General features: G+C 39.2%; 1 protein-coding gene and 1 pseudogene across 1 annotated transcript in view; one reads left to right on the top strand and one right to left on the bottom strand.

Moving 5' to 3' along the window:
* Positions 1–26,011, top strand: part of NKAIN2 (sodium/potassium transporting ATPase interacting 2) — a 1,177,559-nt gene that overhangs the window by 358,244 nt on the left and 793,304 nt on the right. The window lies entirely within an intron of this gene.
* LOC142452721 (large ribosomal subunit protein eL31-like) lies at positions 1,399–1,781 on the bottom strand (annotated as a pseudogene).

Here is a 26,011-nt window from a genome sequence, read left to right as displayed (position 1 = left end):
AAAATAATTTTGCACATGGAGTTCGTTTTAGTCCTATGACTCTATAGAGTCTTGACCGACAAGAGTAGGCTACCACGAAAGAGAAAAAATGAAAATGCGTATGCACATCACATAGGGCTGAACTTTGTAGATATAAAGCTACTAGCCCTGTTCACTTCATCCACCTCCTTGTCTTTAACACTGGACTTCAGTAGATGTTGCTCCTGTCCCTGTTGCTTTTTTCCCTTTAATCCAACTTGATTTGTATCATTTTATTATCATCTATCATCACTGCCAGCATGAAATTTCAAGTGTCGTTGTCCCTACTTCTCATCGCCTTCAGTGTTATAAAATGTTGTGCAGATCTTGACTGCAGGATTCTTTTGAACCTTGAAACAAATCCCACTTTAAAGCCATTGAGCTTTTTCTTCAAAACACACACATATGTGTGTATGGAAAAGACAACCAGGGATAGAATCAAGATTAGAAAAATTTATGCTTTTGTTTCTAGTTAAAGAGGAGTTTGGCCCAGTTTCAATTATAGATGATGCTGCCCAACTAATTGGCGACCGTAGAATGGTATCATTCTTAAGAGTATGTGTGCTAAGCTATGCTACCTCAGCTTGAGTTCCGAACTCACCACGTAGCAGTTGTGTGACCTTTAGTAAACTGCTTAATAGCTACCTAGAAGATTATAATGAGGATTTAATAAAGGGAAATATATGCTTGTGCGTGTGTAAATTAGCTACCCAAGAAACTAGTACATAGACAGCTTTCAACATATGTCAGTTATTATTTTTATTTAACTTTGTGTAAATATAACTTTTGTAAGTAATCCACTAAGTAAACAGTGGAGGGTGATGGTGTTATTTCACCAAGATCCAAAATGTTCATCCTCAATATAATATATTATAAATATAAACATATATATAATATATATAAATAAATAAGTGGGTCATTAAATACAATGAATGGTATTAGCAACTGTGTAAGTGAAAAGTGCCTCTAGTATTTCCTGCCTGCTTTTCAAGCCGGGAAATGCATAGACATGAACTTGCACAGGTGACTGCTCTAGAAACTATAGGGGGTCTGGGGGCCTAGTGCTTATGCATCGGGCTGCTTACCACGCAGTCTGAACCAGCAGCTGCTGTGCTGGAGGCAGATGAGGCTCTCTACTCCCATAATGAGTTTCAGTCTCAGAAACCCACAAGAACAGTTCTGCACAGCCCTATAGGGTCCCTGCATCCGCAGGAGCGATGGCAGTGAGTGAGGGGCTCCAGCAGCTGAGGTAAGAATGCCCGTCCCCTTGCCCACCGTTCCGTGTGTGCTGTTTCTCTGAGCATCCACCAGCTGAAAGGATTGTTTGTTCTTTGGGTTTTTTTTTTTACAGTTTTAAAACCTTTATTAGAGAATCAGCCACTAGTTCTCATCCACGTTGACTGTCTGTAGGTTTTTGAAAGTGGTGACGGGCACGTAGGTGACCAGTGTGTAGAGCTTGTTTGGGGAATCTTCATCCTCGTTTTGTTTCCTGGACAACCGCACACGGATGCCGTACGGGACGTTCCTGATTCCTTTGGCCCACACAGCTTTGTTGAGCCTGGTGTCGATTCGTACATCTGGTGTCCCCATCTCCTTCATGACAAACTTCCGAATCTCCTTGAGCGCCCGAGGGGCACGCTTCTTGAAGCCACGCCATGGATACGCTTGTGAATGTTGATGGTGTATTCCCTGGTCACGACCTCGTTGATGGCCGAACGGCCCTTCTTCTCACCGCCCTTCTTCGCGGGAGCCATAGCGCCGGGACCAGGCTGGAAAGGAAGGAGAAAGGATTGTTTTTAACATCATCTGTTCTCTTCAGATATTTCTTGTCTAAAAGAAAAATGCTGAAATACAAAAATCAATGTTTATGTGATTTCCAAGACCCAAGTGTAACTGATGCTTCACAGATGGCACTGGGATGTTATTCCCCTCATCTCACTCTGCCCGATCATCCACGTAGGTAACCTTTGACCCCCCAGGGTCACCATGCTGCAAGCCAAACAGGTGGCCCTTGACGCCAACACTGTTATTGTCACCTTTTGTGAATATCTGCGGTTGCATAGTATTACTATGAACTCTGTTTCGCTGAATTCTCCATCATAGAACTAGAAATTTGTTCTCTTGGTATTTCATAAACCTAAATTTCATTTAAATGAAGAATTCTTTGAGTATCAAAAACTTATCTTATGTTTTCTTAATATCCTTTTATTCCTAACTCTGGGATATATTTTATTTAATCTTTGATGTAAAAAAAAAAAACACATGTGCCCTGATAACTGCTTTTCATTGTCATTTGCTTTGGTTCCTAAGTTTTGCATTGGCGTCTGTATGTCGGGTGTCTGTCGTAGTTCTTTATGAAGACTGAAATGAGGGCAGGGTCTAAAAGGAGCTTTCAGGTTGGAAGTTAAGTGATACCGCCGTTTCACCTAGCTTTGTCCTTCAGAGGGTATCTGGCACCACGCACACAGGACTAATTAATGAGCATGTTTAGCAAGAAAGCACAGGGGAGTACACACTGGGGAGGTTACGAGTTACATCCCCATCCTCAACGGGACCTGCTTCACTCGCGTACACCTTCCTGTGCTTTTTGCTTCACCTAATAGATGGAGGTGCAAGTGCTTAAGCACTTGACTGCTGGCTGAAATGCCAACAGCACCTCACAAGGCAGACCCGATGCTCTGTTTCTGAACCGACTCAGCTTTGACAACTCTTGGGGGCAATTCTACTCTCACACATGGGGGCACCACAAGCTAGAATTGATCTAAGGGCAGTCAGCAACAATAAGCGACGTCTTCCTTTAAATGATAGAACATTTCTCTAAATTGTAATAAAATCATAAACCCCGCCTATCTCCATCTTATGATAGCTTTGGGATTTACATTGTTATTACAAATTGTTAATGAATTCTTATCACTCACTACTTGTGCAGCTTTGAACACGGGGCTTCTCTTCAAGTTGCCATTTACTTGAAACAGCAACAACAAAAATTCTTTGGATGGCATTGTCGTCAAAAGGATGATGAAGAATGTAGAGATTCTTTCTCAAAGGTCTTCTCTGGTGATTAGTATGGTTGACAATGGCTATTCTGTATACACCAACCCATCAGTTACATGAAACCCTTAGGGTAAATGGAACTTGCTGGCTGAATGATTTTTACTGTTGAACCTCATTTAGACAGTATTTAGACTAACAATCAATTCATTTAACTTAATTATACCTCTACTGGGTGGTTTCCTTGTTTCAAGCACACCTAATTCTGACTTACAGACACACCGAGCAGGAAGCCTACGGAAAGTTTCATGAGGAGAGTCTGATTCATGTATTTTTGTTGTCATTAGAAGATGTGTACATTACTTATCAGTATCTATATCCAATGTTATTATTACAAATACCTATGCAGATGGCATTTCAAAAGTCTACTGGTTTAGAATCATTGACACAGACTGTGAAATTGCACTTATTTGCAGTCTAATTTTTAGTATAATATATGCTCAAGTTCTCAAATGTATATTTCATAGTCTATATGCTTTTTAAAATGAAAATACTAGACCTAGACATTTTCTGATACTATATTCCAACTCCCTTAGTAAATATACAACCTCCTATGAGAAAAAATTCGATCAATATGAATTAAATAGCTCCCCAGGGACACCCCCCTTTTTTATTCTATTGCTTTGTAATATAATTGGAAGTGATCACATTTTTCCACAAGCTGGTCTGCATTTAATATCATGCTTCCCCTTCCCCTGAGTACCATTAAGCATACTGTTATAACAACTGGGATAATAGTGGGAAAATCCGAAGTTGTATTGTCTTTAAATCTCTGTATGCATGTGGTACAGTATGTATATCTGCTTACCCCTGATAGTAGGTATCCCTTTGGCTGTAACTTTCTTGGGAGAATATCTTATTAACCTAAGAAACTTAGGCAAATTATTCCTTGGTGAGCGAGGAGCAAAGCTCGATAGTAAAACAGTTGGAAAACTTTGGAGCAAGAAATGCATTGATCTAATGAAATATATCCTAATTTTCACATGAATAAAAAATTACAGCATCTATTTTCTTCTCTGTTTAATTTCAAGAACTGAGGGCAATATTAGAGTTACAGGATTGTTTTTGCAGTGTTTACAATGCGATATTATCAGTAGTACAGCACCCGATGGTGTGGCATTATCAATCAAATGCCATTGACAAAGAATAGCCATTTCATTCTCTTCTTTTGACTTGTTGAAATCGGCTTGAATCTGTGTCCTAACTATCTTCCACAGGGATACTGGTTTGCCTTAATGAATGCATCTGTCAATGGCTACAGAGACCTGTTTATTCTGGAACAATCAACTTCACATGTAGGCTCTCTTAATCCTAAATTCTTTTTATTTGCACTTAAATAGCATACTCTACAACATTAATCATAATTTCTATTAAACAACTCCTCTTATTTTCCCCTTGAAAAAATACTTTCATGAACATTGCCCCTAGGAATATTTCTTTAATTGTCCCTACACTGCCATCTATCCCTACTTAGAGGATTGATCTGAGTCTATCTTGGTAAAGTAGTAGAAAAAGAGAAAGCCCTCCAGGACATATATTGACATAGTTATAGCAAGAACCATCTCAAATGTAACCACAATGTGGAGTGCGATGCAGCAGTATTTTGTTCTGTTGTACCTGAGGTTATTATGAGTCAGCGTCCATTCTACAGAAACTAACAAGAACAACAACACCATTAGACTCTCAAGAAAGCTGTTGTAAAATGATTTTTAAAGAAGTAAGGAGGACCAGACAATGTTGTTCAGGTATTTGAATACAAAAATGATGACCTGCTATGTAAATCCCCACCTGAAGCATAATAATAAAGTTTAAAAATTATTTAAAGAGAAAACTAAAAGAAAACGTAATAAGGAATATGTTTCATTGAGTTGAGTTTTCTTTGGTTTTGCTGTTCGGTAACCCAGTATGCACAGTGACCCCATGCATAGCCCAGTCCGGGGTCATGGTAACAATCAGGGCTGTTTGAACCCACTGTCGCAGCCACACTGTCAACTTATCTTATTGAGAGTCTTCCCTTTTTTTTTTTCCTGACACTCCATGCTATCGAGTATAAATGTCCTTCTCTGAAAACGTGATTCTAATAACATGCCCAAGGAGCATGGGATGAATTCTCACTGTCTTACCTTTGAGGGGCATTATGGCTATACTTCTTCCAAGATGGACTTGTTTGTCCTTCCGGAGACCTTGATTTATCTAATATCCTTCAACACCAGCACTCACAGGCACCCCTTCATCCTGAGCCTTCCTTATCCCTTGTCTGGCTTTCACATGCACGTGAGACCAGGGAAAATGCCATCACTTTGATTAGGCATGCTTTACTGCTGATGTCTTTGCTTTTGTGACACTTTAAAGAAGTCTTTGCAGTAGATTTAGCCAGTGTAATAAGGGATTTGATTGTTTGACTGCTGATGCGATTGGTGTTGATCGTGAATCCAAGTGAAATGAAAATCCTGACAACTTCAATCTTTTATCAGTTTATCATGGTGTTTGGGCTCAAACCCATAGAGGGAGAGATTCTTTGTAAGAAAAGTCTGAGAGAATAAAAAAAAATGAGTGCTGATGTAAGAGACATTAGTTTATTTGCATTAAAAGACGCACAGACCATGAAAGCAATGCTGTAGCAACAGCCACACGTTGGACAGGATAGTGCCCAGTACAGGGTAGCTATGGAGACCATTTTATACAAGTTGATAATCCCCTCTGAATGAGACTGACTACTGGAACTATTCTCACGATGATGCTGGGTACCTGAAACTCACTGTCAGTTTTTGTCATGGCATGCACCAATATGTATCTTTGTGATAAGCAGGAAAAGAAGGCATCCATAAGTCAACTGACATGGCTACCTGTGTGGGAGGTGTCCCATGTCCCAGTGAACCTGCGGACACCCTAGGAAGGCCTGCTGAGCTGGAGTGGGACCATTTTGGAGTCCTTACAGTGTTGCTTGCAGGTTCGGTTGTGAAGATGTGTGTGTCCATAGGTTGAGGCATAATCTGCACTGAAGGGGTAGTCTGCACCATCAAATTCCTCAAGTCTTCTTCGCCTTCAGTGAGCAAAGTTGTATCTTCTGAATTATGATGCTGAGTTCTTCTTCATGCAGTCTAATCTTTGGTTTATCACCAGCATTAACTGCAGTGTAGGTTATAGCATCAACACATTTTAAATCATGTAGTATCTGTGTGTGTGCTTGTGTGTTTAAACAACAGTTGCTTGTTTCCAAGTGAGCAAATTTTAAGTGTTCTGAAATTTCTGTTATTTGCTTTATCATTTATAATTTGTTATAATCTACATAGTCAAGTGCCTTTGCATAATGAATAAAGCACAGTTCAACATCAGTTTAAAACGATCTGATTTTGACTAAAATGCATGTGACATAAGCAATGCTAGCTCCTGTTCTGCATCCTCCCTCTGAGTCCAGCTTGAGCTCTGGCAGCTACCAGTTGATGTACTGCTTCAGTCATTTTTCATAACGTAATTTTACCTGTGTGTGATGTTACTATTAATGTTCGATGACTTCTGCACTCGGTTGGATCACTTATGTTGGGAGGGAGGATAAATGTGGACCTCTTCAGTGGTTGGCCAAGTAGCTGTTTTCCAAATTTCTTTGCGTAAATGAGATTTCTGGCATGCATCTGTTTGTTGAAATACCTTGACCGTATTTGGACAATTCCCAGAGCCTTGTTTTTCATGAGTTTCTTCAGTATCTTCAATACCGTCAATTCTTGATCCAATGTTACCTCCTGAAATGTTGGAATGTCTTTTTATGTGTGTGTGTGTGTTGCGTGACTAAGAATTCCTTCCATCTTCTTTTGGTGCTTCATGCATTCCCACACAACCCCCCCCCCCAATATTTCATCCATAGAATCTGTCAGTATTGCAGTTCAAGGATTGATTTTTTTTTTCAGTTATGTCAGCTTGAGAATGAAGAATATATTCTTACATTTTGGTTTTCTAATTCCAGGCCTTTGCATTATATATATATGGTATTCTAGAGCTGCTATGATCATCAGATGAAATATTAAACTTACCAACCCATTATTGTGATAAGTGTGCAAAGGAAGACAGTGTATGGATTAAGTAGTGTGGTTAACAAGGTCAGGGAAGGGTTTCCCATAGAGCTGGGACCTGCATTTCCCTTAGGTTGGGACCTGCATTCTTGGTTATTAATGAGCTATTATATCAGCCTGCCCAGAGATTTTATTCTCCATTTTCCCTTGGTTAGTCATGTGGATATGAAGAATTATTCGGTGGGTTCCATGAGTCTTCAATGAAGAGGAGGTAATGGGAATTCTGCAACTGGTCAGCCGTTTTAGAGGAAGTTAACAGAGGAAGGAAAGTATGTCGATGTGAGAATGTCATTCAATGTGGAAAACATGACCGAGTTCTCTATGTAGTTTCTGCAATAGTTGATGGCCTTCTGAAAATTATTAGGTGCTGTGTTTTATGTAATTTTGTTATAAGAATATGAATAAGAACTGTTAGTTGCCATTGGGTTGATTGCTGCACATAGCAGTTCTGTGTACAAAAGACAAGAGACTTCCTGGTTCTGCGCCTTCGGAACAACTACTGCTGCTTTTGAGCTCATTGTTGTCACTGTGGCAAGCTGGCTCACTGAGAATTACAAAATATAAAGCATATTATAGGCAGTAAATTGCGAGTTTGTTGAGGATAGAGAATCATTACTTGGAGATTTTTATGTAAGAGTAACACCCAAACAGATGGAACTTCAACAATATGTTGCTGTTGTGTCGTAAGGTGCCATTGAGTCCTCGTTTACCCATGGGGACCCTGGGGATAGAAGAGTGAAACACGGCCTGGTCCTGTACCAGCCTCACAACTGGGCTTATGAGGGTCTTGCTCTGTTTAGCTGCAGTACCCTCTTGCTTCCCTTCTACTTTAGCAAGCATTCTATTCTTCTCTAGGGACTGGCCTTCCCTGACAACATGACAGAGTCTCGCAATCCATGCTTCTAAGGAGCCCTTTGGCGGTATTTCTTACAAGATAGGTTTGTTTGTCCTTTAAGCAGTCCATGATACTTTCAATAATCTTCACCAACACCACAATTCCAATGTCTCAAACCTTCTTCAGTCTGCCTTACGCAATGTGCCACTTTCACATGCATATGAAACAATTGCAAATACCAAGGCTGGGAATAGATGCACCTTAGTCCTCAAAATAACATCCTTGCTTTTCAGTACTCTAAAGAGGTCTTGTACAGCAGATGTATCCAGTGCAACACATCTTTCTATTACTTGATTGTTGTTTCCACGAGCATTGATTGTGGATCGAAGCAAGACAAGTCTTGGACAACTTCAAAATTTTCTCCATTTACCATGATGTTACCTATTGGCCAAGTTGTGAGGATTTTGTTCTTTAAATTGAATTTTGATCCATACTCAAGCCTGTAATCTGTAATATTTATCAGCTGCGCTTCAAGTCCTCTTCATTTTCAGCAAGCAAGGTGTGTCATCTGCATAGCTCAGGTTGTGTCTCTTCCAATCCTGATGCCACCTTCGTCTTCGTCATATCCCCAGCTTCTCTGATGGGTCACACAGCATACGGTGAGAATAGGTATGGTGAGAGAAGACAACCCTGAAACACACCTTTCTTGATTTTAAGCCATGAAGTATTCTTTCGTGCTGATTGCACACCTGCCTTTTGATACATCTACAAGTTCCACTAGAGCACAATGAAGTGTTCTGGAATGTTCATTCTTCCCAAGGTTATCCATCATTTGGTATGATCCTCACAGTCAAATACCTTGGCATAGTCAATACAGCACAGGTAAACATCTTCCTGATGTTTTCTGATTTCAGGCAATATCCATCTGACATGAGCAATGATATTTAAAAATTCTTCAGTTTTATTTTTCTTCCAATTTTAGCCACTCGGAACAATATTTAGATCTGAGGGGTCAGAAGCCTGGGTTTTTTTTTAATAGCACTTGTTATTCTATTCTATTGATTTATGTTCCTACTAAACCCTACCTCGGAGACTAAAGGAGTTGCACTTAAAGGGCCACGGGCCATTTTGCCTTGCAGGGGAACTTGGTCAATATCTGGAAACATTTTTGAGGGTCCTAAACAGGGTCAGGTGGGGTTATCCGGCTGTAGTAGGCATAGGTCATACATGATGCTTAACATCCTGCCATTCTCAGGCCATCCAGACCAAGATTTATAAGAACAGAGGTTGGAATGACATACAGCATTTATATGGAATCTATTCACTACTTAGGTTTCTTTTGTCTTGTTTTGATTTGAATTTTTGTCATTCAAAAGATCAATTACAACTAACATGATTGCCTTCTAGGATACCAATTGTCTCTGGAAAAGACATCTCAATATTTAAAGATCTTCATTCTTGCAATTAGATTTCAAATCATGTGCAAGTTAACGAAATGTTCCTTTACATATTAAAATTGAAGCTCGTTTATTCCTGACTGCAGAAATGCCTCCCTCATTCACTACCTGACAAAGCCACTTATTGTTTCCCATAAGAATTTCTGATCCTGAGACACAAAGAGACGCTTGAGTGCTTCCTTTGAATTAGCACATTTTTGAAAGTGCATGCTGGACAAGTAAGTTGGAAAGTAATTTAAATCTAAAAAGAATATTATTAATAAAGTTTATGTAGAGAGAAAATGGTTTTAAAGATACTATTCTTTAGAAAAAGTTGATCATGTCTGAAAAGTAGTTAAAGACAAATAAAACTAGCTTTTGCCTTCCAAGTAGACGCTTTTATGAAATAACATTCTGAGAATGATTGTGAGTTCTTATTAAAATTCATTGTAATGCATTTAATTTAACTAATGTTTATTAAGTGCCTATTGTTTACAAAGAGCCAAATGACATAAATTTCTCAGTAACTGCGATTAGAAAGATACTCAGTATGAAGTTTATGTGACTACTTTATGTGAATGCTAATATAAATCTATGAATAATTAGAAATAAATCTTTTAAGATGTGATTGTACAAATGTTGCCATAAAATAAAAGACTTTCTATTCTATATTCACTTGTGTTGGGGCTAAAAAGTGAAAATAAAATAAAAATCACTTACTTCTATATAGATGCTGATAACTCAAGTTGACAGACAATTTTAATTCGTTCTGCTTTGTTACAAGGTACAGGCATTAGAATTCAGGTATAGGTGTCTAATAGTTTGGGATTCCTGAATTCTATCTATCTTCTTGGCTTTTCACTAATACTTCTTTCCCCCACTTAAACACACTCACATTTTTTCTCACCTATTGACTATACTTCTGTTTTTGCCCAATATATCAAATCTTCCTTGAGGCATGGGCAAGAAGAGACTGGCATCTTCTTGGAATTATGATAAGAGATTATGGGGGGGGCAAGTTTATATTTCAGTGAACTGTTCAGCTGTAGAAGACATATATCATGGGGACTGGTACAGGCTGGGACACTTAAAGGCGCCATTTATTTTATCCAAAAGTTTGGTACGAGTCAGAGTCAGCTCAGCATCAGTGAGTGAGCTGAGTGAGGTACCTAAGCATTGCTCGCATTTTATATCAAGGAAACTAGCTACCATATATACTTGAGTATAAGCCAAGACACCTAATTTTAACACAAAAAACCTGGGGTGCTTTTTCAGCATTAAAAATGTGCTGAAAATCTCGGCTTATACGCGAGTATACAGGTATATTGGTAGATGTTTCCCCATGGATAGATAACTTCTCCTAAATGACAAGTTTGCCATAGGATTACACTTTTATAAAAAAAATTGGCCTAGGATAGATAACTCTTATCTGAACGAAGGTATCAGATTGAGAAGAGGGTGGATGAAGTCAGTCATCACAACACAGAAAATAGAGCTGCTCAGACACATGATCTGAACAATGTAACGTTGGATGGGAAAGTGCTGGCACTTCAGAGGCATGGGACAGCTGGGCCATCCTAGTACCTGCTGCCTTGGCCAAGTTGGCCATGGAGATGCCTGGATATATGTTAAGTATCCAACTGTAGGGGCCAACAACCTGTGTCTGGGTCTAGGAATTTCACTTCATTCCAGATTCCAAATCCTATCGACATGAAGAGGCAGGAATTTGGTTACAGGTTTTAGAGGTTAGCATCTTTGGGGCAACCGCCTTTTCCAAGAGCTCCAGGTGAGCGGTTGACAGAGCTCGATTCTGGAGGTAGAGGGGAAGAAGGTCCACGAGGGTGCGATTCTGCAGTGACAGCACACTTCATTTTCTCGGTACTTGTTGACAAGCTTTGGTTTCTGTTTTTGAGTTATCTCTATTGATCTTGATCTTTAGCGATGCTTAAAGGAAGCGTGTGGCTCAGCACACAGGACAATTTCCTGATGCATGTCCTTTTTCTAAATGTGTTGTGTTTCTTCAAAGAGCACTTCAGATTGTCTCACATCACATCAGTAGTGCCTGAAAAATTCCTATACTGTAGAAGGAAATGTACAACTGAACATGTAAACAACCTTAGCTTAATTGTATTGAATGAATTCAAAGATGCAACCCTTCCTTTCTAAACTCCTGGTAGAGAAAGTTGTGCTCTGGCTGTTGTTTCTTATAGTAAATCTAACACAGTGCTAATCTAGACGTGCTCAAAACATCCTTGCTTTAAAATCAATCAATTAACTACAGGAGGCAGAGCCCTGTCACTTTGCATGGAAACAATTTAGAGCATTGCAGACTGGAAATCCTCAGAAGAAGAGTTCTAATCATATTTTCATGTACATTTTTGAACGACTTGAACAAATAATGACTATTGGACTGTGTATCTATACAATAAACACATTGAGAGATGCTTTTGGTAAACGTTACTGATACAGGAAAGTGGACCTATTCAAATATCTGGAGAAATGGTTCAGAAACCAGGCCTTGCTTCTAGTATCACTTTGTACATTTTTGCATAATAAAATCTATTTTGCATTTTAATTAACAAAAATATATTTCACATCAAAATGAAAGCACGCTTCTACATAGGATAAATATGTAAGGATATATTCTGAAAAGTTTATTTATAGTGACTTGTGGCCCAGTGATAAAGTGCTAAGCTGCCAAGTTCATGTCTCTGGCTTGAACTCGCCAGCAGCTCTGTGTGGAAAAGAAGCAGCATGTGGGTCTGTAAGGGTTACAGTCCTGGGTGCCCTCGTCTGTCCTGTCCGTCCACTGTGAGTTTGACTCGGCTTGATGGTACCGAGTTTGGCTTTGGGGATACATGTTTACACAGATATTTTTTGTAAAATGCATGGGGGGACGTATGTGAGTTGCAGGCTTTCTACTTCTGTAAAGAAGTACAATCTCGGAATACCACAGGGGCAGGTAGAACTACCCCGTCCCGAGGGCTGCTGTATGTCAGCACTGACTCTGTGGCAGTGAGTTTTTCTGTGCGCTGGAAAGGTACACATGCATTCCCTTTCAGAACCTGTTGATTTGATAATTCACAGTATTTTATTATTAGTATATGTGGTGTAATAGGCTAATGAGAGAGGGTTGTTATGCAGCTAAAGGATGGTGGGCCCTCTAATTCATAGAAGTATGTTTTTTATAATACTGTCACATTTATTTGCATGAGCTCTATTAAGAAGAATAATGTTAGAATTCTAGAAATCATTATGTTCCTATTCAAAGTAGTTATTGAGTATGAGGCATGAAATAGGTCCCTTCACCCTTAGTTTTAAAATGCTGAGTAACAGAAAAGTCATAAAGAAAGTAGAAGAGATCTAAGCCCCCCAACCCCTCCCCGCTTGCTTTTGATCATATGATGATTCAGAGGGAAACTGTGATCCCCTAGCTGACATCGCCACTCTGTCTTATCCAGGCCAGTAAAAGGGAACTTCCCAGCCTGACTTACGGATTTCTTTTTCAACTATGTTTTGGAATTTGTATCATCATTTCAATGTGCAGGTTATCATTTCCTATCGGCCAAGGATACAGAGAGGCTCTTGCAGCATGAGATGGGAGCAGTATTTTCCAGATTTAATCATGGAGATCTGTATTTCAAAGGATTGAGACTCAGATGGAGCCATTGATGCTACAGGTGGATTCCTGGTTTAGTTAGAAAGGGCGAGTGGAAATGCTATTAATTAGATAGTTATAATATGTATTAGATTGTTAATAAGATAGTTATGCATTTGTCTTTATTCACTTTTCGAAGTCTGCTTCCTCCTTTAAAATCATCCGCACAGTTCTTACTGCATTGACACCTGTTGTTGAGACCTGGTGTTTCACCTGAAATCGGCACTGATGTTTATTGTCTGACTAGTACTAACCGTTGCCTATTACGAATTCACTGAAGGTTGCATAAGACTCGGTTAAACAATGCCAGTGTCTGTCCCCCAGCGGCCGGTGCCTCCGCAGATTGCACTCAGCAGCCTGCCCGTCTGCCATTAGGTAGTCCTTGCACTTCCTGCCCCTCCGCTTTCCGGGAGGGTTTCGTTAGTATTTCCTGTCTTTGTTACAAACAGTTCTGCCTTGAGGTCATCACAGGGCATTATGGGAACAGCTCGCTTCATGCTTTGGGAAATTTGTGTAATCTTGGCTAAGGTAACATTGTGATATAATTTACATAGAAATAGTGCTTTATCATTTTAAGCATCTTGAACTTAAAATGTTTTCACTTTTTCAAGTTTCCTTTTCCCTAAGTTTGATGAAGGACCTTAAAAATTTTGCTGTGAATGTACAATTTTAAAAATTATTTTAAAATATTTGGGGTAGGTCTGGGTTTATATGCTGAATAATTTTGACGCTGAGTACAGAAAGTCAATAACAGGGAGGAGCCATCGAGTAGGTATTCCTGCTATGAAACAAGTGGTTACTTTGTAACCTTGATGTCTTTTTAATGTCTGAATGATACCTATTTGCAAATGTCTGACATCTGACTAAAAACAGTGAAGCATTAGTAATATTCCATAGTATTTAGTAACTATTTGTGAATAAAAACACACACAGAGAACTTAGAATCAGGCTTCCAGAGATAATTATAGATACATTCAGTGCAGGTAATTTTGAAAATATTTACAAGGAAATGTGTGTGACACATGATGCTCTTTCAGTCTTCTAATGTGATTATGGATAAAACTCACTGGTGTGAGCTATTTGCCTTTCTAATCCATAGCCTTCCTCCCCAGATAAAGATGAGGTGGGAGGTGGGAGGTGGAGAAGGGGAGTTAACTGAAAAGACTTTCCTCAAATACTGAACTGGAGATGAATCCAATTTTGTTTAAGCAAGAAAACATATTTCACAGGAGAATTGTCTAGATAAGTACAGTGGAAAACTTAATATTGTATTTGTACACTCAGGAACACAGAATGGATTTCAGCTCCATCTGATTATATCTCTATGTAAGCAAAGGACTACACAAAGCTGGCAGGTGATCTCTCGGAGACAGGTGATAGACCTCGCCAAACACTTTGAATTGCCCAGAACACTGTGGAGCAGGAGGGTCAGCACTATGCCCTGCACTTTATTTGGCCGTAAGACAGAATGATGCTTGGACATCTGCCCATGTTCCGCTGTACTTTTTACTTCAGTAGCATGTGTATAATCTTATATTAGCATTTTTCCTTCCATTTTATGCTGTCTTGCTACATTAAGCTGCCCTTCCAGCACATACCCAGTCTTTAATCTCTTTTGTCTTTTTTTTTTTAATCAAGTTCTTGAAACTATCAGGATGAGGTGGTTGTCCCTCAGGAGAAATTCTCATTGACTAAAGGTATGCAGGTCTCTTTCTTCTCAAGGTGCAGCCCCAGGATGGTCGTAGCTTCTTCTTCTTCTTCTTTTTTTTTTTAGCATTTGAAGTCTTTGTAGGGTTGGAGTATTTTCTTTCCTTCTTTTTTTCAAGTGGTTTAAAATGAACCCTGGGGATAGGACAGGATGTAATGCTAGGAATAGATTGTGGTTATAGGACAGTGGCTTAAGTATCTTTTCCCCACTTTGTATTTTTTTATAACTGACATTTTCATTTATTTGTAGATGACCTTAATTAAAAAAGACAAGGTAAGACTAAAATATGCACACAGTGCAATAGCATAAAATGAATTCAGATTTCAGAGACAAGGAAACAGCAGTACGGCACTCAAATGAAATCAAGGGTAAATTCAGTCCATAGAAATCAACAGTGAGGTCAATAGACACCACCTCTGCCAGTTGGTCACTCTATCATTGTTTGTGCATCGCCAGCAGGATCAACCCGTGGTACACAGGTGTCAGGGGACCTCCAGGCGAAGACAGACCAGGTTGAAGCTGTAACTGTTCCCCCAAACTGGCCAATTAAAATCCTATGAGTCATGACAGGATACTGCTGAGTCAGTGCTGGAAATGGAATCTTTACTGTGGGCGGCACAACGTAGAAGATGGTGCAGGCCTAGGTGTAGGCTCATTGTATTATTCATAGACCATCACAAGTCAGAGCTGACTAGACTTTAGCAACAGCAATGCCAGTGAAAAGGTTGTGGTGCCCGCTTTACATTTCCAGTCTTATGAAGGCAAAAGAAAACAAATTATGTTAAAAAAATCCCTAATGACAGAAAGAAATAGTTTTTCTGTACTGAAACACAAGACCTGTTATCAAAGGGAGAATTAGAATGAAGGCAACACCATCCTCAACAATTCCCACCTAGTAAATACACTGAGAAATGTTTGTTATAGATATTTTCCTATTATTTATATTTAATGTAAGCCTGTGGATAAAATTAACATGGAATTTTATTTTATAAATTATATGATATTAATAATATTGTCTCTGTCTCAGGTATTCAACTCTGTCTTTGTAGAATAAAAGCAGTCACAGTAAATATAAAATGTATGAGTGTATATATATATATATATATATAAAACTTGATTTAAAAGATCAGTTGATAAGCCATATTTAGGTCATGAATCATAGTTGACCAATTCTGGACTTAGATCTAAGAAAACCAAACACTCCCTGTCATTGAGTCAATGCTGATTCTTAGTGCCCCTTTGGACATGGTGGAATTTCCCCTGTGTGTTTCTAAGACTGAATCTTCATGGGAATTGAAAGTCTTGCCATTCTCCATATATATTGTCAACAGAAATGTGAAGCAGAGAGAGTGAGAGAGCGCTGTTTCTTCTGATGGCAGAATCAAGAGAAAGAATTCCCCAAATCCTCATGAGAATGCCACACCCACAAGGAGGGATCCTCAGGGTGTGAGCTGATTGACAGACTAGACTCCACTCCTTCAGTCTTTTATCAAGTTGACATGACATTATATAATTACGACACAGAGGTTGTCTTATCCCTGGTCAGTATGAAACTGAGGTATCATTTTAATTATGTAGTGGTGCTGTAACAAAAATACCATACGTAAATGGCTTTAACAAATGGATACAGATTTTTCTCACAGGTTAGTAGAAGTCCACATTTATGATGCTGCTTCAAAGGGATGCTTGGGAAAAGTGCCCTTGTCTCTTTCCAGCATCTGTTTCTTGATTCCTTGGGGATGGTCTCTGGGGCTTACTATCAGTCTCCCCACAACATGCTTCCTTGTTGCTCGCTTATTCTGCTTACGGAGCCCTAGTCCCCTAGTTTGTCATGTGTTGACTGTTACCACAAGTTTAGCAGGTTGAACCTACGAGCTACTCAAGGAGAAAGCACAGGCTCTGTTCTCCCATAGAGATTTATAGTCTTGACCTCCTGTAGCGCTGTTCTACTCTGACCTCCAGGGTCAAGATGAGTTGGAAATGACATATCAGTGCATTTAGGAGTTGGTAATCTGTTGCATTCTATCTCAAAAGAGAGTGATATCAGACATACTCTACATTTATACTTTCTCATCTAAAAAGTAATAACCATTGTCTGGTGTTATAATCACAACTATCCCAATTACCATCTGGTTAACTCATAGCAACAAAATGGGACAGAGTAAAACTGTCCCCTCAGTTTTTCAAGGATGTGAATCTGTATGGATGCAGACTACTGTATCTCTTTATCCTGCATAGTGACTGACGGGTTAGAATCCAGACCTTTAAGTCAGCAGCCAGACACTTTAACCACTGCAAACCAGCCCTCTCACAACCACAAGTATAAGGGTTATGATTTTTAATAAATATGTTTGGAAAACATAATAATTTCATCCATAAAAATCACCAATAGACTAAATAACTTGAAGAAGGTCACACAACTGCCAAATAATGCAGCTAAGATCCATCTCCCTCACTTCTAGCCTCAGAGATCCACTGGTTGTGATTAAATTCACCAACTCTCTGAAGATACCTGCTCCAATTGTAACTTGATTACTTCGACCTTTAATTATATTTCTATCACTCAGTAACTGTGTGTATGAAGTTCAAATTCCAATTGAGTATAGAATTTTAATACATGTTAGAAGTATAGCTTATCCTTTAAATCCTATTTTCCAGAACACATCTTTCTAAGTCAGTGGATTAAGAAATCGTTTCAACAGTTTTTAAAAGAACGAGGATAGGTATAGTTAAAGTGTTTTAGAATCACAAGTTAATGGCTCTCACGACCAAAAATTCATTTTCTCACAATTTAGGATGCTGAAAGCCCAACTTCATTGTATAAGCTCTAGGGGAAGATTTTCTCTCTATTGGCACGAGGAGGGAAAGGTCCTTGTTGCCTTTAAACTGTTCACGATGTTAATAGGATGGCCTCTTTCACATAGCAAAACTAAAACCGAACTCACTGCCATGGAGTTAAGTTGGCTCATAGTGAACGTATAGGCCAGACTAGAACTATAGGTTCATAGACTGTAAATCCTTACTGATATAGAAAGCCTCATTCTCTTGTGACCAGCTGCTGATCTTGAACCACTGACCTTGTTATTAGAACTCATTGTATAAGCAGGGATCCATCCTTTCATTAATTTATCAGAGCAATACAAATTCCCATATAGGATCATCCAACAGGTCTAAGGGTGGGGATTGACTACACATACTTTTAGGTCAGGGACACAATTTGATTCATAACAGAAATATATATATACATTCATGTTTTAAGATGTTTTATGAGCTGATGAGGCTGTTTCTAAAAGCAATGTTATCCAGTGGCCTACAAGATACAGATTTTGTATAATTATCTCTGAAGTTACTGGTTATCTTCAGAATCGTGCCCATTTAAACGAATAAGCATTCAAAAACAAGAAACCAAAACCAAACCAAACCAGACTCACTGTTATCACATCCCAATAGGACAGAGTAGAATCTCCCCTTTGGATTTCATCGACTAAATCTTTGTAAAAACAAATGTTCTCCTGTCCTCCTGCAGGGTGGCTGCTGGGTTTAAAGTGCTGACACTTTGGATAGCGAGCAATCTGTAACCAACAGGGAAGTCTAAGGAAGAGCAAACTGCATACCCCATTTTTATTCTCTTCAAGGTGATAGAAATGTAATCATGCTTACTAGAAAAATAGATATGCCTGAAGACCATGTTTCCTCTTATTGCCAAACTCCAACTCAACCTAGCATTTGTTAGGGAGTTATAACTCAAGGGATACATTTCCAATTTATTAAGAGAAAAACATGTGACCAATAATGGTCAAGAAGTTAGGAGAAGACATCAATTACTTAGTAGATAGAGAAGACATTGACTAATTAGCGCTAAGTATACAGATATATGTTGATTACCACGCACGGTGACTCTGGTGCTTCACGGTAGAACAGATCTGTACTCCTCGGCATTTTGAATGTCTGTGATTTTTCCAAAGTAGATTGTCAGAATTTCATTCTTAAAAATCTCCGAATGGACTGAAAACACCAACCTTTGATTAATAACCATGCACTTGACTGTTTTCACACACACACACGCACATTGTGCAACATTGATAGAAGTTATTAACAAACCACTGATGTAATCAAAGTTTGCATAGAAAAGGTAGCATTCTGTTAAATATCCCATTGTTTATAAAATGCATTTAGATTACAGGTAGTATAAAACTTCAAGCACATCCTACATTGGCTCTGATGGGATTGATGATGGTGACCGTCAGATTGGGGGGGGGGGTGATAGAATAAAGGAAAAGGAGAACTTGAGGCTGGTGCCAGGTATCTCAGTGAGATAGGAGCAAGTGGACCTTGGGAGAAAATTGACAGTGTGTCATTCTATTACGTTTATTTAAGTAGTTTTTTTTAATTATATGGATCAAGTTTAAATTCTTATTGCATTAGCTACAGTGGGGTAGTGGGTTATTGGTTGAGCTGTTAAGCACCAGGTCAGCAGTTTGAATCCACCAGCGCTCAAAGAGAGAAGCACAAGGCTGTCTGCTCCTGTAAATACTCACAGCTGAGAAACCTGTCAGAATAGTTCTACCGGTGCTACAGGGTCGCTGTGAGTTGGAATTGACTTAGCGAGAGTGGCTGGAGAATTTGAAGCTTTAAATGGGACATCCTCTAATCAGGACTTTTGCCTCTCTGGCATATTTATATACATCCTAAGGATGAATGGAAACCATTGAGTATCTCTTATGATACTCTACCATAAATGTCTTAGCCGGAGTTTTTTCCAGAGTAGTGCTTTTCCATTCATGTAAACGGGGTAATATTTATTTTAAAAATCATGTTGTTCTTGTTGTTAGGTGCCCTTAGTTGGTTCCAACTCATAACCAAGTATCAATGATCTTGTTTCATTGAGATTATTAAATTAAATCAAAAGAGGAGAAAAACATTTTTCTCACCCCAAATGCATTGTTTCTAGGTTTTAAATGTAACATGGTAATAGAAACTGATTTAGAAAATATCATTATGAGAAATATGAGCCACCCATAACTGCATGCTTATATGAATGTAAAAATATGAAATGTTTGTTGTCTTTTTTTCTTTACATATATTTTTCAAGGAAAAAAGTCAAGATTATGTACTATATATGTATATTAAGCAGTTTCAATTATTTCCCATTTAAAGTTGACATTGTGAACATGAAATTAGTTTTAAAAAAGAAGTTGAGTCTGAGTGCAGAGGAAAGCCATAACCATTAGTGTCGGGTCAATAACATAATTGCGTGTTTCCCTCTACAGTAGACTCATGTTTATTAGTACTGTTAGACAGACTTCAGAGAGGAGAATTCTATAAAATATTGCAGGGAGACAGCCTCTCACCTCCCCTAACAACACACGGGGAAGGAGTAGCTTCTTCAGTACCAATCCAATGATGAGTTCTCTATCTACAGGGTAGGAAAGACATGCCTTTGTCCTCCCAACATCTCACCAATTCTGGTAAGTTCTTGTAATAGCTACACACAACTCACAGACCATGCTCATGATCAAGAGGTTGATTTTCCTCACTGCTACCAAGTTCATTCTGCCTCATGGCTGTCCTGTAGGTCAGGGCAGAACTACCCTTGTGAGTTTCTCAGACCATCTCTCTTTACAGGAGGGGAAAGTCTGGTTTACTTTCTTGAATCTGCTGGTGGGTTTGAACTATAGATCTTGGAGTTAACAGTCCAAAATGCATAGCCAACAGGGCTTACTGTGGGAAGCTAAAACATTATGAATCAGGTATAGGCTTGAAGATAAACAAGCGGCCATCAAGCTGAGAAGCAACAAAGCCCACATGGCACACCAGCCTGTGTGATCGAGTGGTCCCAAAGGGATCAGTTACCAGGCATCAAAGAACAAAAAATCATATAATTGACTGCCCACCTCCATGATAGGATCGCTGAAGACAAATGGGTGCATAAGCAAATGTAGTGAAGAAAGCTGATGGTGCCCGGCTATCAAAAGAGATAGTGTCTGGGGTCTTAAAGGCTTGAAGGTGAACAAGCGGCCATCTAGCTCAGAAGCAAATAAGCCCACATGGAAGAAGCACACCGGCCAGTGCGATCACGAGGTGCCCAAGGGACCAGGTATAAGGCATCATGCAAAAAAAAAAAAGATATAAGTGTGTGTATGTATGTGTATATATGTGTATATGTATATATGTATGTGTATATATGGATATATATATATCATATTAAATGAAGGGGGAAGTGCAGAGTGGAGACCCAAGGCCCAAGTGTCGGCCAATGGAGGTCCCCTCATAGAGAGGTTTAGGAGAGGAGATGGGTTAATTAGGGTGTGAGGTAGTATCGATGAAGAACACAGCTTTCCCCCAGATCCTGGATGCTTCCTCCCCCCAACTACCATGATCCGAATTCTACCTTGCAGGGCTGGATAGGACAGAGGCTGTACACTGGTACATATGAGGGCTGGAGGTACAGGGAATCCAGGGTGGATGATACCTTCAGGACCAAGGGTGTGAGGGACGATGCTGGGAGAGTGGAGGGTGAGTGGGTTGGAAAGGGGGAACTGATTACAAGGATCGACATGTGACCTCTTCCCTGGGAGAGGGACAGCAGAGAAGGGGGAAGGGAGACTCCGGATAGGGCAAGATATGACAAAATAATGAGTTATAAATTACCAAGGGCATATGAGGGAGGGGGGAATGGGGAGGGAGGGGGGAAAAAAGAGGACCTGATGCAAGGGGCTTAAGTGGAGAGCAAATGCCTTGAGAATGATTGGGGCAGGGAATGTATGGATGTGCTTTATACAATTGATGTATGTATATGTATGGATTGTGGTAAGAGTTGTTTGAGTCCCTAATAAAATGTAAAAGAAGAAAAGAGAAAAAAATGATTAGGGCAAAGACTGTAAAGATGTGCTTTATACAATTGATGTATGTATATGTATGAACTGTGAAAAGAATTGTATCAGCCCCAATAAATTGTTAAAAAAATAAATAAATAAATAAATAAAAAGAAAAATGAGCAAAAACCCCCAATGCCATTGGCTTTCGAGAAAAGAAAAAGAAAGAAAGAAAAAAGACATGCTCCAGACACAGAATTCTCTGTTCCTAGCCGTGCCTGCAGGCAGCCCCTTCCAGTGCTCAAGCGGCACAGGCACACCGGCCCCTGGCTTCAGCCCAGCTCGGGCAATGTAAAAACAAAATGAAACTCTTTAGTGCTTCCAATAACTGTCTAAAGGTCATGTCAATCTACGAAACAGCTCCAACCTTAGGTGCTCAGTACGAACTCGCAAAGGAATCTACCTGCAATTCACTGACTGCAGCCCACAATCAATTCTCAAGCAAACCTCTTGCCCACCACCGGGTCTCCTGCTCTGGCCCTTAGTTCTGCTGCTAACCCTCCTGTGCCGCTTCTCTAGATTTCTATCCCTGCATCGACTATAATCAGTGTCCAAGGATCTTGGATTTAAGGAGCATCTTCCACTACCGGCTACTTTTTTTTTTTTTTTGTAATGGTAGTAAGATCCAGTTCTCTCAACTTGCTTCTGAAACTTATTTTAAACTTGCTTATTTTAAATCTAGCACAATGGCAAACTGACCAGTCCTCTCTTAAGAGATCCGTGTTTACAAGCAGAATAACCCTATTGATGTCTCTCCTCCCTCAATCACATAATCTCATCAGCATCTCTACCCTCTCACTTACCCAGTCCCACCAAGAACAGAGAAAATATACATCACCAAAACTCCAGCTGGAAGAGCCACATACGTACTTCACCGCACCAGGGGCCACATCCGGGCTTTTGTACCCATTGATCCTTTTATACATGAAGGATGAATTGCTCACTCTTGGCAACCACTAAACTGGAAGCACACACATGAAAGCTTGCACACCAGCTGCCTCATGGTAATTGTCTCCCCCCATTTTAGATACCCCGTCTCTACATCACCTGCGCCTATCAACCCAACCCTCCGAGCAGACAAGTACTGCACACCAGGGGTCTTTTCTCTCTCTCATCCCAAGCCTGGCCTATGGGCTAGGTCAGTGCCTACTGGCTCCGTATCCTGACAACACTGACCAGCCGACCCTCCTACCCTTTCTCTTTTCCAGCCTCTCTGGGCTAGGTCAGTGGGTGCCAGTGGAACCTGTACGAATTCAGCTTCAGCCTGTCTCTTTATTGCTGCTTTCCCCACTTCCACTCAACCATGGACCAAAGTAGTTGCCACAATGAGCGGACCGAAAGTCTGCTAACTGAACTTCCAGCCGCCAATTCGGGAAGATGATTTTTTCTGATGGGCATGGGCTTTTCCCTCCTCAGTGCATCCAATAACAAAAGGCTTGCTGAAAAGTTTAGCAGTCCAATATACAGTAGAGCCCCAGGACTCAACCATATCAGCACTCAACATAATTGGATTTCGATGCAAAATGTCCAGAAAAATTTTGCATCAGTGCTTGAACAAAACATCAGAATCGGACTCCACACACGCGATTTTTGTAAACAAAGCAGTTCTTGTTTCGCTCATTTGGCGTTAGTTGGCGTTGTCAATGCACATTGTATAAACCTGTTGTGACTGTGTTCCAAGCATTGTGCTACAATTTTCTTAGGTTTTGTGGTTTTTTGTACTGTTTTCAGATAAAACACATGGGTCCTAAGAAAAAGTCTTTTGCAAAGAATAATCATGCTAATGTACTGCTTAACCATGTTATTGATATTGTTGATGATAATTTAGTAAATCATTTTAGAAAACAGTGATGGAAGCACCAACAGCAGACCACATTAGACAGCTTTTTTTTTTTTAATGAAAAAAGGCACCAAAAAAAAAAGCCTGTAAAGCGACTATCAGTTGATTTTATGGAAGGAGATTTCATTTCCCAAACAATGACTCTCTCTCCATACCTCCTTTCCACATTTATGTCCACAGATCCAGATCCTCATCTATCTCAAGATATGGGTCATATTGTAGTTGTTAAAAACTTTTAAAATATTGAATTTATTTTTAAATTATATTATTTAACACTGAATTCACTTACTTTGCAATTTGTGTGTAATATTTTGCATAAAAAGGCATGGTTAAGGTAAAAACAGTGTTAGGGAATAGATTAATCAATTTTCCGGTATTTCTTATGGGAAAAATTGATTCGGAACTCAACTGTGTCGCATCTCGACGCTCTTTCTAGAACAGATTCATGTGGAGCTCCAGGGTTCTACTGTACGGGCACAAGTAGATCTATTTTACAACAGTGGGTAGAAGAAACATCCCATGTTCTTAATGAGTTTTGGGCCTTGTACGAACTCAAACATACCCTTATATTCTGAAACATTCTAAACATGTCACTGTCCTTAAATTAGTTATCATGTATTTTAGGAAGGTTTCCTAAGGAAGCTATTTATATTATTACCGAAATTGAGGCAACTTCTTTATGCTATCCCATTGGGTTTTAATAGTTTCTTGGTTTTCCCCTTCCTCTTTCTATTTGACTATATGTAATGGAGCAAGAAGAAAGAAGACTTGTTTATCATATTCCTGATTTTCCAGTGGTGGTACTGTGGGCTGGGCATTGGTCTAATATCTCAAGTTTGGCAGTTCAAACCCAACAGCAACTATATGAATGAAAGATGAGGCTGTCTTCTCTAGTAAAGGTTTAAAGCCTCAGAAACCTTATATAGGATTAGTATGAGAATCAAGTGAGAATAAATGGTTATGGCTTTAGTTTTTGAAACCTTTGGCTATATTTTATAATATTATCATATCATGCATTCAGAGGATTCCAGATATTTTCATACACATGAAACAGTACAAATCACAATTAACCAAAAAGAGTAGATTTAATTAAAATATTACACTGGTAAAGATGCTTTATTTTGTTTTTCATGATGAAAGAAAATATTTTATACTATTTTCATGTGTTGATATGTGAAGCGTCCTTGTAGGGTTTTTTAAATTTCCAGTAGTTGCTTTAATAAATCATCTATTCTAAAGTCATTAACACAGATTATCTTAATTGTTGTATTTCCATTTACAAAGCAGCATTAATGAGAAATTGCTCATGGAAACTTGAAAAGTATCCAGAATTTCCAAATGACAATTCTATTGTTTATTATATTAATCCCATATGTTAATGTAGCCGCTACGTTTTTAGAAAATGTTAATCAGCATAGTTCATAGCACCGAGGGAGAGGTGACAAATGTTAATAGATATAAGAATGTGGGTTTGCAAAGATAATGTTCTCACTTTGTGAACCAAAAGAGAAAAGAGGATTGCAGTGGATTCTTTTAGTGTGATGTCTCTCTTGGCATCTTGTTTTCTTCTCCAGGTTCCTTACGCGTCACTGCATGTCCTCAGCGGTTCTGTTTTCTCTGTCAGACATGCAGGTGATATTTGAGTGGGAAGCCTTACAGAGGTAGATATTGATGGATCAGGGCCTTTTCATTATTGTTTACAGTGTCCGTTGTTGTTTGCATGTGTGTGTTACTTCTATTGCTTCTTTGTCCCTGCATTTCTATTACAACTAAACCTAATATCAGGCTGTCAATTTCTACACTCATTGAGAAAACAGATGGCAGGCAACTTTCCAGCTATACCATTGTGCCACGGACACTAGGAGACTGTGTGTAGGTGAAGCACCAGTTATATAGGAGTCATTCCATCTATTTAAGAGAGTCATATCCAATTTGACAACGTGGGTTGTCAATTCTAGATTTTTAAATTGTTTTATTAGGGGCTCATACAACTCTTATCACAATCTATCCATACATAAATTGTATAAAGCACATTTGTACATTCATTGCCCTCATCATTCTCAAAACTTTTGCTCTCCACCTAAGCCCCTGCTATCAGCTCCTCATTTTTCCCCTCCCTCCCCGCTCCCCGTCCCTCATGAACCCTTGATAACTTATAAATTGTTATTTTGTCATATCTTTTCCTGTCCCACATCTCCCTTCACCCACTTTTTGTTATTTTTAAATAACAGTGACTATTTGGAATATAGAAAATTATACACAAAACGAGAATTGATTATTTTATGAATTCATAACAGCTTATGACCCAGTTATAACTCAGTCCTCTATGTGTGTGTGCACATGCAATAAAACTTGCACTACCACCAAGCTCATTCTGACTAACAGCAGAGAACATATGTCATATAATTGAGTTCTGAATTGTATTTTAGAGATTTACATCTTTGGGGTATTACTGATGTTAGAACTATGCAGCGGTTCTCAACCTGTGGGTTGCAACCCCTTTGGTGGTCGAACGACCCTTTC

Source organism: Tenrec ecaudatus, chromosome 7, assembly GCF_050624435.1.
Source record: "Tenrec ecaudatus isolate mTenEca1 chromosome 7, mTenEca1.hap1, whole genome shotgun sequence".
NCBI classification, from domain to species: Eukaryota; Metazoa; Chordata; class Mammalia; order Afrosoricida; family Tenrecidae; genus Tenrec; species Tenrec ecaudatus.
Note: the sequence above shows the minus strand (reverse complement) of the source record. Positions and strands in the feature narration are given on the sequence as shown.